We start from the raw sequence: 15,498 nt of genomic DNA on the forward strand, positions 1-15,498 counted from the left end.
CTCTTTCACAGAAGACCATTCAATCCTGTGACAAAAAATGATAGGACAAATAAGTAAAGCAGCTAATCAGTCCAAATTCATTTCTCCATGACAGAGAACTATTTCCTAGGAAACCAAACCTGAGCAACTTTTGCAAAAATCAAAAGGAACAAATAGATGGAATATTTAGTTAGCAGAATCTATTCAGTAAAGAAGCTGAAATTATTCATTCAGGTATTTTTTTAAAAAAACATCTATTTAACCACCATATAAAAAGCTTGACTATTACACAATACTCAAACTGGGCTATATTCAGTTTTAAAATCCTCATATCAAAAGAAAAAAAGTAGAATTAGTAGAAAAGAATTATATGATTGAATTTTAATAATGTTATAATGTACCTATCTCAAAGGTACCGTTTTGTAAGTAAATGAGCAATTTAACTATCAACTAAAAATAAAGTTTGCCTCTTCCTTTATTTTCTTTTTTTAAAAAATCCATTAAATAATATGGAGTCTGGCCTGTATCAGCCAAAAGAAAATGTAATCACCCAATTAAAAGTATCAAAACAGGTTCTAATTGTCCCTGTATCACCTCTCTCACCACAAAAACACATACACTTCAAGCACACAACCCACTCACTCACACATGATTGTTATGTAAAGTATTAAAGAGAAGTTGCCTTTGAAATATTGGATTATTTTGTTTAGTTTTTACTGAACTTCTGAAATTTTTATTTTATTGATATCCATTCAGATAATTTTGAACTGTTAGACATAAAAATTAAAAGGTGAATAACAGATCTTTCTGTATTTACATTGTATTTGGTTACATCATTGAACTAACTCTTCAAAAGTTCTTTTGTGTTGGGCATATGGAGAAATTTGTTTTTTGATCTCTTATGATTATGATCCTGGAGGTCATCTGTATTTCAAACTTATTGCCCATAATCCCCATGTATGTACAAAAGCCCTTCTCAGGGCTTTGCCATCATAGCTGCTCTGCTCATAAATACTGTCATATGGGGTTTTCACAGTACCTATAGATCCCAGCCCAGATGAATGTTTAAGTGTTTCATTTTTTGAAAGATAAGCTCATTATACTAAAGCATGGCCAAATATTATAACCAGATAATAGGAGTCCATATTTCCTTTCCTTATACTCTCACCCTGCCTCCTGTGCATGTGGTTAGAGAGCAAGAAATAATAAAGGATTCATCCTGCCATATGCACAATAAAGTCCCAAGAACTTAATATCATTCACCAGAAAAAGATTCTTAATAATAAAAAAGTTTAAGGTGTTAATTTCAAGACTAAGTTCCCTCTGGGCTAAGGGCTAGATATTTCAAAATAAAAAAAATACATAAAGGTGGATATGGAGGCTGTGATACAAGATGGTGTTATTCATCTTGTAAAATATCAAGATCTCCTGATATTAATCAGAACCTCTGATGCCCAACTGATTTCACCTCTTCATTTTTGTAGCATGCAAAAATATAGCCAACTAGATAATTCTCACTTTCCTTTATAGTATTCTGCTTTCTTACCTGAGAATTTTGCTGATTTGCCATTTAATATCTGCCAGCAGCCATCCATTTGTATTGATGTGCTGCCTGACAGTGTATGGATGCCTCATTTTCAGTCTACCCTCAGGATCCCCTCAGCCTTCTCAAACCATGGAAGAGGACAATTCTAACTAGTTTTTAGCACATAAACTGCTTCAGGATGTTTACAAGTATCCTTTGGATCATGGTTCTTATAGCAGTTCTAATTTAAACTTAATTGTCTGGAATTCCAACAAAGGTAAATGAGATAGTAGTCTTGATTTTGAGAGAGCAAGTTAGAATAATGAATCAAATTCATATAGTCAATATTTCTCAATTGACCTCAGAATAAAGTTCATCAGACCTAAACATTGCATTTAAGTTAGCCCTTTATTGATCTGATATCAGAAATCTTTTTCTGATTTTAGTCCCACAATGCCTGGATCACTACAGATCCAATTTACATATTTACATCATGCTGCCATAATGATTTTTTAAAAAAATCATAAGTCATATCACATCTTTATATAGTGCCATTTAACAACTTCCCATAGACCTTTGAATAATATACCAAATCCAAAATATGGTTAAGAAGATCACTTATGATCTGACAGCTGTCTACTTGGTACTAATACTACCTGCTGCAGCAGCCTTTCTGTTTCTTTAACATGCCACACTTTTCCCATTACATAATCTTTACATACCCTTTGCAATTGTGCATGGGATGTTCTTTGCAAATGTACAGGATAACACCCTAATTTATCATTCTTATAATTTCACATTAAATATAACTTTGTCAAAGAGACCATCTCTAACCACCTACTAATTTAAAATCATTCTTAAGTGCATTGTATGATAATACCTACCCCAGCTTCTTTATCTGTGAGCCTTCATTCCATTCCATAAAGGATAAATAAGAAATATGAAAGGGTTTGTGGGGTCCAGATAATTTCAAAACCTAAGGGCACACATTAATGCTTGAAAATAATCCCCTTTGGACTAATGCCTTCAAGACCACGTGAGTAGCAATGTCATCACCACAGGCAACAGGGTAATACTCAGACCATGAATCTCTGTGGTATCCCACCCATGCAGTAGCTCTCTGAGTTAACTGTCAAGATGAAGGTCATGCTCCCAGGTTTACTAAGGGTATCCCCATATTTAAAAATGAAGGTATGGCAACTCTGCCTTGCCCTCCTGATGATCTCTCTGAATTATCTTCAGGATAAGTCTTTTATTTGCTAGAATAATAGCAAATGTTTACAACCAGAAACTTCTATTATCTTATAAGCAACATAAATATATTTCTCAAACTTCTGAAGGATGGGCATCTGAGAATAAGGTCAGCATGGTTAGGTTCTACTGAGGGCCCTCTATTAGGTTGCTGAAGAAGAGTTTTCATTGTATCCTTACATGTTGGAAAGAGGGTAAGCTATTTCTCTGGTTCACGCCCCCCTCCCCCATCTGTCTCTGTCTCTCTCTGTGTGTCTCTCTTTCTCTCCCACCTCCCTCCCTTCTTCCCTCCTTCTATCCCTCCTCCTGTTCCTCCTTCCCTTTTTCATTCCCTCCCTCCTTACCTCCCTCTCTCTCATATTATATTTATTTATTTATAGTACTGAGCATGGAACCCAGAACCTCCTGCATTCTAGGCAAGTGTTCTACTACTGGACCATATCCCCTGGGACAAGGGTGTCTTTTTTTATGAGAGCTCTAAACACATTCAGTGAGGGCTTCATCCTAATGATCCAATTACCTCACATACCTCCTAAGACCATCACACTGGCACTTAAATGTCAACATATGATTTTGTGGGGACACAAACATTCAGTCCATAATAATACCCAATGCAATAGTTAAAATAATTTTCTTGTGTAAATATCTGTTACTATTTATTTTCTGAACTGTGGCATACATTCCCTGAAGGCATAGATCATGCCAGTATCCCCACAACTAATCAGAACAAGGTCTAACATAGTAGATGGTAAATAATTTTGTATTCATAAATAAATTACTAAAGAAAATACAGAATAAACAAAAATTGAGCATAAATGCAGATATGCTAAAAGGGTGAATGAAATTTAAAATGTAAGATAAACCTAAGCTTAACATTACAAACCTTGACAATTGCCAAAACTTAACTTCCCAGCATCCATTCACATGGATTAAAAAATATGGCATATATACACAGTGGAATATTACTCTGCATTAAAAGAGAATAAAATCATGGCATTTGCAGGTAAATGAATGGAGTTGGAGAAGGTAATGCCAAGTGAAATTAGCCAATCCCAAAAAAACAAATGCTGAATATTTTCTCTGATATAAGGAAACTGATTCATAGTGAGGTAGGGAGGGAGAGTATGGGAGGATTATATAAATGCTAGATAGAGAAGAGGAGTGGAGGGGAGAGGGAGGGGGCAGGGGATTAGTAAGGATGGTGAAATGTGATGGACATCATTATCCAAAGTACATGTATGAAGACACGAATTGGGTGTCAACATACTTTATATACAACCAGAGATATGAAAAATTGTGGTATATATGTGTAATAAGAATTGTAATGCAAAAAAAGTACATGTATAAAGGCATGAATTGGCATGAACATACTTTATATACAAAGAAATGAAAAATTGTGCTCTATATATGTAATAAGAATTGTAATTCATTCTGCTGTCATGTATTTAAAAAAATAATGAATTAAATAAAAATTGAATTAAATAAAATTAAATTAAATGAAGGGAACAGTGAGAGAGGATGAAAACTGTCTCCTCAGTATTAATTTCTGTCTCCTCCCACTGTAATGAAATTTTAATTGGATCCATACTCATTAAGACAAACACTATTTCCCAGCCTCCTTTTTAGCTAGGTTCAGGCAACAGATCAAGTTCTGACCAATGGAAATGAGTTGAGGTTGCAACTTTTTAACCATATCATGAAAGAGAAGGTGTACTTTTGCCTTCCTATTTTCTTTCCATTTGACTGGAATGCAAATCTGGAATCATTTTAGAATTGTTTTGGCCAGAAAGAGAGGTAAAATATATCAGTAAAAGCTGAAGAAGAAGATTAAAGGAGTTAAAACCCTGGCATGATGGATCATTGCATAAGCATAACAATTCAGAGCATTGCATGGAGTAGATCTGCCCTATAAGTTCCAACTTTGACATATAGAAGAAAAAAAGCATCCTCTCTAGTTTCAATCACTACTAGGTTTGTGTCTCAATTATATAGAACTGGCTGTATTTCTTGTTTATATAATTTTCAAAGTTATAAGCAATTTACTATGAGCTACTTGATAAGCATGTAGATGTAAGATGCTAGATAAGAAGGTGTGCTATCATTTTGCATTCTTTTAAATACCTTAGCTTTCTCAGATATTTGCCTTGTGTTGTTTTGCTCTCAAAAATCATACTTTTATAAAGAAGTCTCTTGTGTTGGACCAGTTTTCTACTTTTTCAAACACAGGTCAATCAGCATCTGCACTGCCTTCTAGTGAGTCATTTAACTACTACCTTTATATTTTAGCTTTGATATGCTGGGAAATTCTCTTCAATATTTCTAGCTTGCAATTTATGTTAGTGGGGAATGGAATACTGACCACTAATTCATAAAATATACGTGTTTTACTGAAACATAGGTATCCATTGAAAATTTAAAATAGCAACACATTTTTAGTTACAAGTGATAAAGCATCTAGGCAGGATATAAAAAAGTCATGTTGCATGTCTCACAGTATAATTATTAATAGTAACACCTTTCCACCTCAGAAATGTCCCTGTTTAGATAATAAATAGTATGTTCATCTTTGCAACTCCCCAGGTTCATAGCTGTGATAAAAAATGTTAAGGTTAGAATGTAGTTCATTTAATATCATAGTCTAAAGAACCTATGGGACAGAAGTTGAGAAAAGGTATGGAGGCAAACAATGAGTAGTTCAAATCAGGGAAAGTAATGTGAGATGAGAAATGGAAGATAAATACCTCTCACCCAGCAAGATGCAGCCATTAAAGCCAAGTACAAAGAATGAATGACCAACCCCCATTGGTGTAACTAGCATTCTTAGTGATGAGACACTAGGAAGATGATTTATATTAGTGCCTCCTATGTTATGAAGCTTATTGCCCAAATTTAGGGATGGAAAAAAGTGATTTGATTCTTCACTAATACCTTAATTTAATTTTTAAAGAGTTATATCAGTCTATTATCAAATATTGTTCACTAGTATATATCTTACCCAAGGCTCTCTGGTAGTTTTAAATTAACCCTACTATTATTACCATTATTGAGTAATGCATGCAGATAATTAAAACAAATGATAAATAAAAGTCCTAAAAAAGAAGTGAAGGGCGTTCCATGTTGGCCCTCCCATTAGAGAAAACAATTTACACATAATTTTTGTAAATTATAACCAACACAAATTATAAGATTAAAAATCTAGGGGTTTTTTTTGACATATAAACTTTAGACAATAATCATGCTTGAAATATAGGAGATAGCTTAATTGTGCTAACGTCTACCTCCTGTCTTCTTTCTCCCCTGAGAATATTATTGATTCTTTAAATATCTTTAATACTTCTGTTACTTTTATACATTTAAATAATATAATTAAATATCTCTTCTTTGATCTATCAAATTTATTTTTAAAACATTTTATTGTGAAATGAAACTCATTTGTAATGGTACATGGAAGTACCTTTCACTTAATGACAATGAATATCCAGGCTCCTACCAGGAAGGATGAATAGAACAACCACTTGCTGTTTTCCAGTCACACCTCCTACCTCCTCTAGAAAGGTTACTTCACCCCTGACTTTTATATTAGTAATTTCTTTACTTTTCTTTGTATTTCTACCACTTGAAATCTTAAAAAACTGTAATTTTGATTCTCTAATTTTATATTTTATAGAAATAGAATAATACCTTATGCTTTATCTTCTATTTGGCTTTTTCAACCCAACATTATGTTTACATCCACTGGTGCAATGTGTTCATTCATTTTCATTACTGTTTATTATTTTAAGATATGCATAATTCATCCATTCTGATGGTAACAGGTATTTAGATTATTTATACATTCTTCACTTTTTACATTTATTGCCTATTTGTGATTTCTTCTTTTGTTATGTACATGTTCAAGTCTCTCAAATATTTTAGAACTTGATAGGAAGCCTATCATGTTAATGTTGAAAAATTTCTAATGTGCATAAACAGCCTGTTTTTCAATTAAATCTTCTCAAAATATCTTGTCTTCTTAATTTTCTTTTAAAAATTTTATAGCACATTTTAATTGTTCATATAAATGGGATTCAGTGTGATATTTCCCTACATGCATAAGTATGCATTGATCATATACAAACACCCTTCTACAACCCTTGACCCCCTCCACCCCTTGGCACCCTTCCAGTGCCTAGTAATTACTATTCTACATTCAGGTGAACTTCTTTTTCTAGTTTACACAAATGAGAGAAAACATGCAATATAATAATTGTCATTCTGTATCTGGCTCATTTCACTAACCCTATGTTCTATAGTTCCATCCTTTTCCTGCAAATTATAGACTTTTTTGATACCAGGATTGAATGCAGGGGAGCTTAACTATTGAGGTACATCCCAGCCCTTTTTATATTTTACTTAAAGACAGAGTCTCCCTGAGTTGCTTAGGACCTCACTAAATTACTGAGGCTGGCTTTGAACTTGTAATTCTCCTGCCTCAGCCTCCCAAGCCATTGAGATTACAGAAGTATGCTACTGTATATGGCTATATGATTTTATTCTTTATAATTAAATAAAAACCCATTGTGTATACAGGCAATATTTTTAAAATTTATTTCTCTGTTGATGGGCACCTAGGCTGACTCCATTTCTTAGTTATTGTGAATAATGCCACAATAAACATGGATATACAGCTGTCACTTTTGTGTGCTAATTTATATACATCCTTCAGATATATACCCAGAAGTGGGATAGCTGGATCATACATTAGTTCTACTTTTAGCTTTTTATAAGCAACCTCCATACTCTTTTCCATAGTGGATGTATTAATTTGCATTCCTAACAACAGTGTGTAAGTGTTTTTTTTTTCTCCACATCCTTACAATTATGATGATATGATACTATTATGATCATCATCCTCATTGTTATTATTATTTTATGATAGTATAAATAGGATGTGATAAATTTTTATTATACTTTGATTTACATTTACAGATGTCTAATTATATTGAACAACATTCTTACTTTCATAGTGATATTAGTCTCTGTCTTTATCTCTATGATTTTTGCATTCAAGTCCAAAATCTACCTGAATTTAATTTTTGTGTATGTATATCAGGTGGGGAAGAGGTCTAATTTCATTTTTTAATGTTTACTAGTTTTCTCAGTTGAAATGAAGTACTTTAGCTATATGGTTTGTGTGTGTGTATATATATATATATATATATATATATATATATATGCATTTCTACTAGTGTGCTCTATCAGATTAAGTTTGTCTAAAATATGTTGACTTCCTCTCTATTCTTTAATATTACTTTTGTTGGGTAAAGAATTTTCTTACATGAAGTTAGTCTTCCTTTCCTGGAACACACTGTCATCCAATCAAAGAATCTTTGTCTCATTTTATTTCTTTATTTTTAGTGCTAATTAATGGTTTAAAGAAAATTATTTGAGTTTCATATAATTAAATCATGTTTTTACTCTATTGCATTATTCATCAGAGTAATGTGTCATGCTTTCCAGGATCACAATGGTTAATTTTAGTACTGGCTAGTACTTACAGAATAATATTGGACTATAGTGCTAAGAATTGTCTCTTTTTTTTCTATTTTTCAACAGCTTAATTGACATACAATTCACAATTCTTAAATTTCACATATTAAAATTGTGAATTTTAGTAATATTTATAGTCTAGCAACAATCATCATAAATAAATTTTAAAAATTTTCATCACTTTCTCCCACAAAGAAACCCATCACTATGAGTAATCACCATTATTAGCAATTATTAATACCCATCTACTTTTGATTTCTGTAGATTTGTCTGTTCTGAACTTTTCATGTAAATGAAATTATATATTTTTTCTTTTGTTACTGACTTCCTTCAGTTACAGAACTTTTTTTCAAGATAAATCTATTCTTTGTTTGTATGTGGTGCTGAGGATCCAACCCAGGAGGCATGCATGCCAGGCGAGCACGCTACCACTTGAGCCACATCCCCAGCCCTGAATATTATTCCTTTCACTACCAAATAATATCCCATTGTATGGATTTTATTTATTAATTCTCCAGTTTATGGATATTTAGGTTGTTTCTCTTTTTGATAACTGTTAGCAATAGTGATAGAAACAGTTTTGTATAGATACATATTTTAATTTATGTTTGTGATTTACCTTGAAGTAGAATTGCTTGGTTATATAATACAATACGTCTGTTTAAAATTTTGAGTAACTGCCAAACTTCCATAGAAGCTACACCATTTTTCCATAGCCATTAGAAATGTATGAAGTTTTAGTTTCTTCACCACTAGCCAAAACTGTATATTTTCTGTCCTTCATGTTATAACCATAGTTTTTGGTGATCTTTTCCATAACATTCATGCACTGTAGGTAGACAGTTTAATAATTTTTAATTAATTTACAGAATTGTGTAATCATCACCACAATCCAGTAAAACATTTCTTTCAATGACAAAAGTAACCATTTGCATTCCCTCCCTCATGCCTAGAAACCACTGGCTGTTTTTTCTCTCAGGATTAGTTCAAGGGTGTGCTGTGTTATGGTTTGGATCGGAAGTGTCTCCCATAGGCTTATGTGTTGAAGGATTAGTCTCCAGTGCAGCAATATTCTAAGGTGGGGCTTTTGGGAAGTGATTGGATCATGATGGTTCTAACCTCATCATTATATTAATCCACTGATTTACTTCTTGATGGTATTATTGTGTAATAATATTGAGTATTTTTATGTGCTTATTAGACATTAGTGTTTGTTTAGACCTTTTGCTCATTATAAACTTACATTATTTGTTCTTTGTAATTGAATTTGATTTTTAATAATTATTTTATTTATTTTATTTTTATTTTTTGTTTTCAGATATACATGACAGTAGGTTGAATTTTCGGATGCTAACCTACAACAAGTTATGATAAGGAAGGAAAGAATAGAAGTTCATTGGATTAGACAAACGGGAATGAAGGGAAAAGAGGGAGAGGAGAATATATAAGACATTGACATAAATCAGACTTAACTTTTCTTTGCTCATATTTATTTATTTTATGTGGTATTGAGAATCAAACCCAGTACCTCTCACATGCTAGGCAAGTGCTCTGCCATGAACTCCAGCTCCAGCCCTGAATTTTTAAAAAATATATTATGTATACAATTTTCTTGTCACACAACAACGTGATTTGAAGGTATTTTCTCTCAATGTGTCTGCCTTTTGTTTACTTCCAAGTTTTTGGATTTTATTGTTATTTTAATTCTGATGAAATAAATGTATTTTATTTTTCTTTCATTGCTTGTAGTTTTAGTGTTATATCTAAGGAACCAGTGCCTAATCCAATGGCATCATTAATTACTCCTTTGCTTTATTATAAATGTATGTAGCTTTAGCTCTTATATTTGGATATGATATGCATATATTGAGATAAGTTTTGTGTATAGAGTGAGAAAGAAAACTGATTCCAATGTATCTTCTCTTATTGGATTTTAATATCCATTTGTTAGAACAATTATTTGCAAACCATTTCATCATATATGTACAGATTTTTTCCAGACTCTCAATTCTATTCAATTATTGATATTTTTATATTTATGCCAGTACTACACTGTGTTGATCAATGTATCTTTGTATTAAGTTTTAAAATCAAGAACAGTATGTCCTCTGACTTTATTTTTCTCAAAATTGTTTAGATCCCTTAAATTTAGATATATATTTTGGGATGAACTTGTTGATTTCTGCCAAAAAGTAGCTAGTTGGTGTTTCAATGAGCATTATACTGAATCTTTGATTAGTTTGGGGCTTACTAAATTATAAAGAAGTATCATCTTCTAATTCCATTATTTAGGGTGTCTTTAATTTCTTTCAATAGTGTTTTACAGTTTTCAGAGTTAAAATTATACATTCTTTCAGTTAACTTTATTTCTGTTTGTTCTTTTTACATTCTTTCAAATTGAATTATTTTCTTAATTTAATTTTTGGGCCATTCATTAGTAGTTTACAAAATCACAATAGTTCAGTAAACATTAATATTTTATTCTGCCATATAGTTAAACTAGATTATCAGCTATTATAATTTTTAGTGTATTTTTTTTGTACTGGGGATTGAACCCAAGGATGCTTAACCACTGAGCAATATCCCAAGCCCCTTTTTTATATTTTATTTAGAGACAGGGTCTCACTGAGTTTCTAAGTGCCTCACTAATCTGATGAGGCTGGCTTTGATTCTCCTGCTTCAGCCTCCAGAGTTGCTAGGACTACAGGCATGCGCCACTGCACCTGGCTTAATGTATTTCTTAGTTTTTCGATACACAAGTTTATGCCATATTCAAATTTAGGTTCACTGTTTTTCTTTTCAAACTAAATATCCTTTATATTTTCTTGCTTTATTGTCCTAGTCCTACATGCCAGTACAATATCATCTAGAGTGGTAACAGCAGACTTTTTTCTTTTTCCTTTTTTTTTTTTTTACCATTTTGAAATCATTTTGAACAGTGAAAAATCGAAAAACTAAATGTAAAGTGGTAGGACAATGGTTTGGTATATTGTCACACAGGAAGTCTCAGGTCAGAGGTGAGAAAAAAGGAAAACAATATATGTTTATAGAGTTTATTTTGATTTTAAATTTTTTTAGTTGTAGATGGACAGAATGCCTTTATTTTAATTATTTATTTTATGTGGTGCTGAGGACTGAAGCCAGTGCTCCCATGTGCTAAGCAAGTGTTCTACCACTGAGCCACAACTGCAACCCCCTAAATTTAATTATCTTAAACTTCTTATTTAGAGAAACATTTCTGGTTTTCTCCATTTGTTCCTCTGGATCCCAGTTACCATCTGCTGTAATTTCCTTAGTCTTACACAGCTTTACTTCCAACCACCCTTTTATTTTGTTAGTGTCAAATACACTACATTTATATCTGTTGTATTCAAACTGTAAAATTATATAAAATTTTGTTTCATACAATTATTTCTTTCTGCCAGTTAAAAGTAGAAAGTAAAAGAAATGAGTAATGTTCATGTCTTTTATAATTACCTTCCCAATTACCTTTTTCTGTTCTATTTTTGTTTTTCTCCTGGTAGATCCAAATTACTTGCTCCATTACTTGTTTTCAGCTAGAAACATTCATTGATATTTCTTCTATGGTGAGTTGGCTAGTAACAAATTGTCTCTTATTTTGTTTATCTGGGGATAATATTCTTTCTATTTCACTTTTGAAAAGTGGTTTTGCTAGTTACATGATTCTTGGTTAACATTTTTTTTCCAGTATGTTCAACGTGTCACCCCTGTGCTTTCTGTCCTCCACTCTTTCTGATGAGAAGTCAGTTAGTTGTTTCTATTATTGGTTTTCCCTTGTATGTGATGATCCTTTTTGTTTTACTCTTGCTGTTTTCAAGATTTTGATTTTGTCTTTGTCTTTCAACATTCTTTAGATGCATAGGCATCTTGGCATGATGTTAGTTAACTGGGCTACTTTGACAAGCTACCATAGAAGGGGTGGCTTTAGCAAGAGGAAATTATTTCTATAATTCTGGAGGTTGGGAAGTCACAGCTAAGAATGATTTCTTATCAGGGCCCTTGCTAGTTTTTTGATGGCTGCATTTTTGTGTCCTCTCATGACAGAGAGAGAGAGAGAGAGAGAGAGAGAGAGAGAGAGAGAGAGAGAGAGAGAGAGAGCGCGCTACAAAGACAGATTCTCTCCATTTCTTCTTATACTTTCGTGAATTCAATTATAAGGGATCCATCCTCATAAGCGAAATACCTTCCAAAGGCCCTATCTCTAGATATTCATCATGTTGGGTTATTTGAACATACAAAATTTTGGAAGGAAACAAATGCACAATCCATAATTGATAACAATGTATCTATCCTACTATGTGTGTGTATATGAGAAAGTGTGGGTGTGTGAGAGAGAGATACATCTTTCTTTAATTTTACCATCTCTGAAATCATAAGAGTTTTGCAAGTTGTGACCTGTCATATTTACTTACCAATATTTTTTTCTCACTGGTGTGTAACAAGCTCTATAAGAGGATTATGACTTGTTTCTAATTATTCTGACCTTTCTCTTATTTATTTTATATCGACATCGAAATATGTAGATGATAAGGAAAACTTACAAATATTTACCACTTGGGAAGTTTGAAACTTTGTATTTATTATGAATGTTGATAAAATTTGTCCACTTCACATAGCTGTGAAGCTTGTTTTCATTTTTTGGTGTCTTCATACATGTATTTAGGGTAATAATATCTGTCTCATCCCACCATCTTTTTAAGCCCCATTCCCCCTTTCTTCCCCTCCCACCCCTTTGGCCTATCTAGAGTTCCTCTAATATTCCCATGCTCCCCCTCTCAACCCTATTATTAATCAGCCTCCTTATATCAGAGAAAACATTTGGCTTTTGTTTTTTCTTTCGGGGGGGGGATTAGCTAACTTTACTTAACATTATATTCTCCCATTCCCTCCATTTATATGAAAATGCCATTATTTTATTCTCTTTATTGCTGAGGAGTAATACTCCACTGTGTATATATACCATATTTTCTTTATCCATTCATCTACTGAGGGTCATCTGGGTTGGTTCCACAATTTAGTGATTGTGAATTGTGCTGCTATAAACATTGATGTGGCTGTGTCCCTGTAGTATGCTGTTTTTATGCCCTTCGGGTATAGTCCCAGGAGAGGGATAGCTGGGTCAAATGGTGGTTCCATTCCCAATTTTCAAAGAAAACTCCATACCACATTCCATATTGGCTACACCAATTTTCAGTCCCATTAACAATGTATGAGTGTGCTTTATTCCCTACATTCTCACCAACACTTGTTTGTGTTCTTCATAGTTGCCATTCTGAGTGGAGTGAGATGAAATATTACAGTAGTTTTCATTTGAATTTCTCTAATTGCTAGAGATGCTGAGCATTTTTGCAAATATTTGTTGATTAATTGTATATCATATTCTGAGAGGAATCTGTTCAGTTCCTTGGCCCATTTATTGATTGGGCTATTTGTTTTTTTGCTGTTTAGCTTTCGGAGTACTTATATACCCTAGAGATAAGTGTTCTATCTGATGTGCAAGTGGTAAAAATTTGCTCCCAAGATATAGGTCTCTATTCACTTCACCAATTACTTATTCCACTGAGAGGAAGCTTTTTAGTTTGAGTCCATCCCATTTATTGATTCTTGATTTTAATTATTGTACTTCAAGACTCTTATTAAGGAAGTTGGGACCTAATCCAAAATGATGAAGATTCGAGCCTACTTTTTCTTCTAATAGGTTTTCAGTGTCTCTGATTTAAACTCCTAGGTTCTTGATCCACTTTGATTTGAGTTTTGTGCATGGTGAGAGATAGGGGTTTAATTTCATTTCATTGCATATGAATTTTCAGTTTTCCCAGCAACATTTGTTGAAGAGTCTATCTTTTCTCCAGTGTATGTTTTTGGTACATTTGTCTAATATAGATAACTGTAATTATGTGGCTTAGTCTCTGTGTCTTCTTTTCTGTACCATTGGTGTACAAGTGTATTTTGGTGCTAATACCATGCTGTTTTGTTACTTTTGCTCTGTAGTATAGTTTAAGGTCTGGTATAGTGATGCCATCTGCTTTACTCTTCCTGCTAAGTATTGTTTTAGCTATTCTGGGTCTCTTATTTTCCAGATGAATTTCATGACTGCTCTTAATTGTAATTGTAATTGCATAAAATCTATTTAGTACTTTTAGTAGTATGATCATTTTGACAATATTAGTTGTGCCTATTCAAGAATGAGGTAGATCTTTCCATCTTCTAAGGTCTTCTTTGATTTGTTTCTTTAGGGTTCTGTAATTTTCATTGTATAGATCTTTTATCTCTTTCATTAAATTTATTCACAAGTATTTTACTTTTTTGAGCCTATTGTAAATTGATAGTTTTCCTGCTTTCCCTTTCTGAGGATTTGTCACTGATACACAGAAATTTATGGGTGTTGATGTTGTATCCTGGTACTTTGCTGAATTCATTTACTGGTTCTAGAAGTTTTCTGGTGAAATTTTTCAAGTCTTTTAGGTACAGAATCATAACATTGGCAAATAGTGCTAATTGGAGTTGTTCTTTTCATAACAGTATCATTTAATTTCTTTTGTCTGTTTAATTGCTCCAGCCAGTGTTTCAAGAACTATGTTAAATAGAACTGGTGAAAGAGCACATCCCTGCCTTGTTCAGTTTTCAGAAGGAAAGGTATCCATTTTTCTCCATTTAGAATGATGTTGGCCTAGATAGCCTTTATGATATTGAGTGCTTTTTCTGTGTCCATTGAGATGATTATATGCTTCTTATCTTTAAGTCTATTGATGTGATAAATTACATTTTTTTGATTTCCATATTTTTTGCTTTTCTTTAGTAAGCTTTATATTCAAGATATCGTTGAGCACAAGTACATCACAAAAGGAAGACGTATATACAGCATGCAATACTGACGTGATATTACAAAAGAGTTTACTTTTTTTGTTTGATACCAAGTTGAACTTGATATGAAAATTAGAAAATATTCTATTCAAACCATTCCTGTTATAACACTTTTGGACATGAAGAGGATAGAAATAGTACATCTGTAGAGATTGTATAGTGTAGAAACAAAAAAAGAAATAAAGATCTTCCATAATATATCAACCCAGGATTATTTCATGGAATGCTGCACAGTGGTAAATCAATTGACTTATAATGGATATGCAATTTACAAAAAACAGTTTTTTTGACTAACCTCAAACATGGTCAATGGGAGAAAAAGACAACAA

Source organism: Ictidomys tridecemlineatus, chromosome X, assembly GCF_052094955.1.
Source record: "Ictidomys tridecemlineatus isolate mIctTri1 chromosome X, mIctTri1.hap1, whole genome shotgun sequence".
Taxonomy (NCBI): domain Eukaryota; kingdom Metazoa; phylum Chordata; class Mammalia; order Rodentia; family Sciuridae; genus Ictidomys; species Ictidomys tridecemlineatus.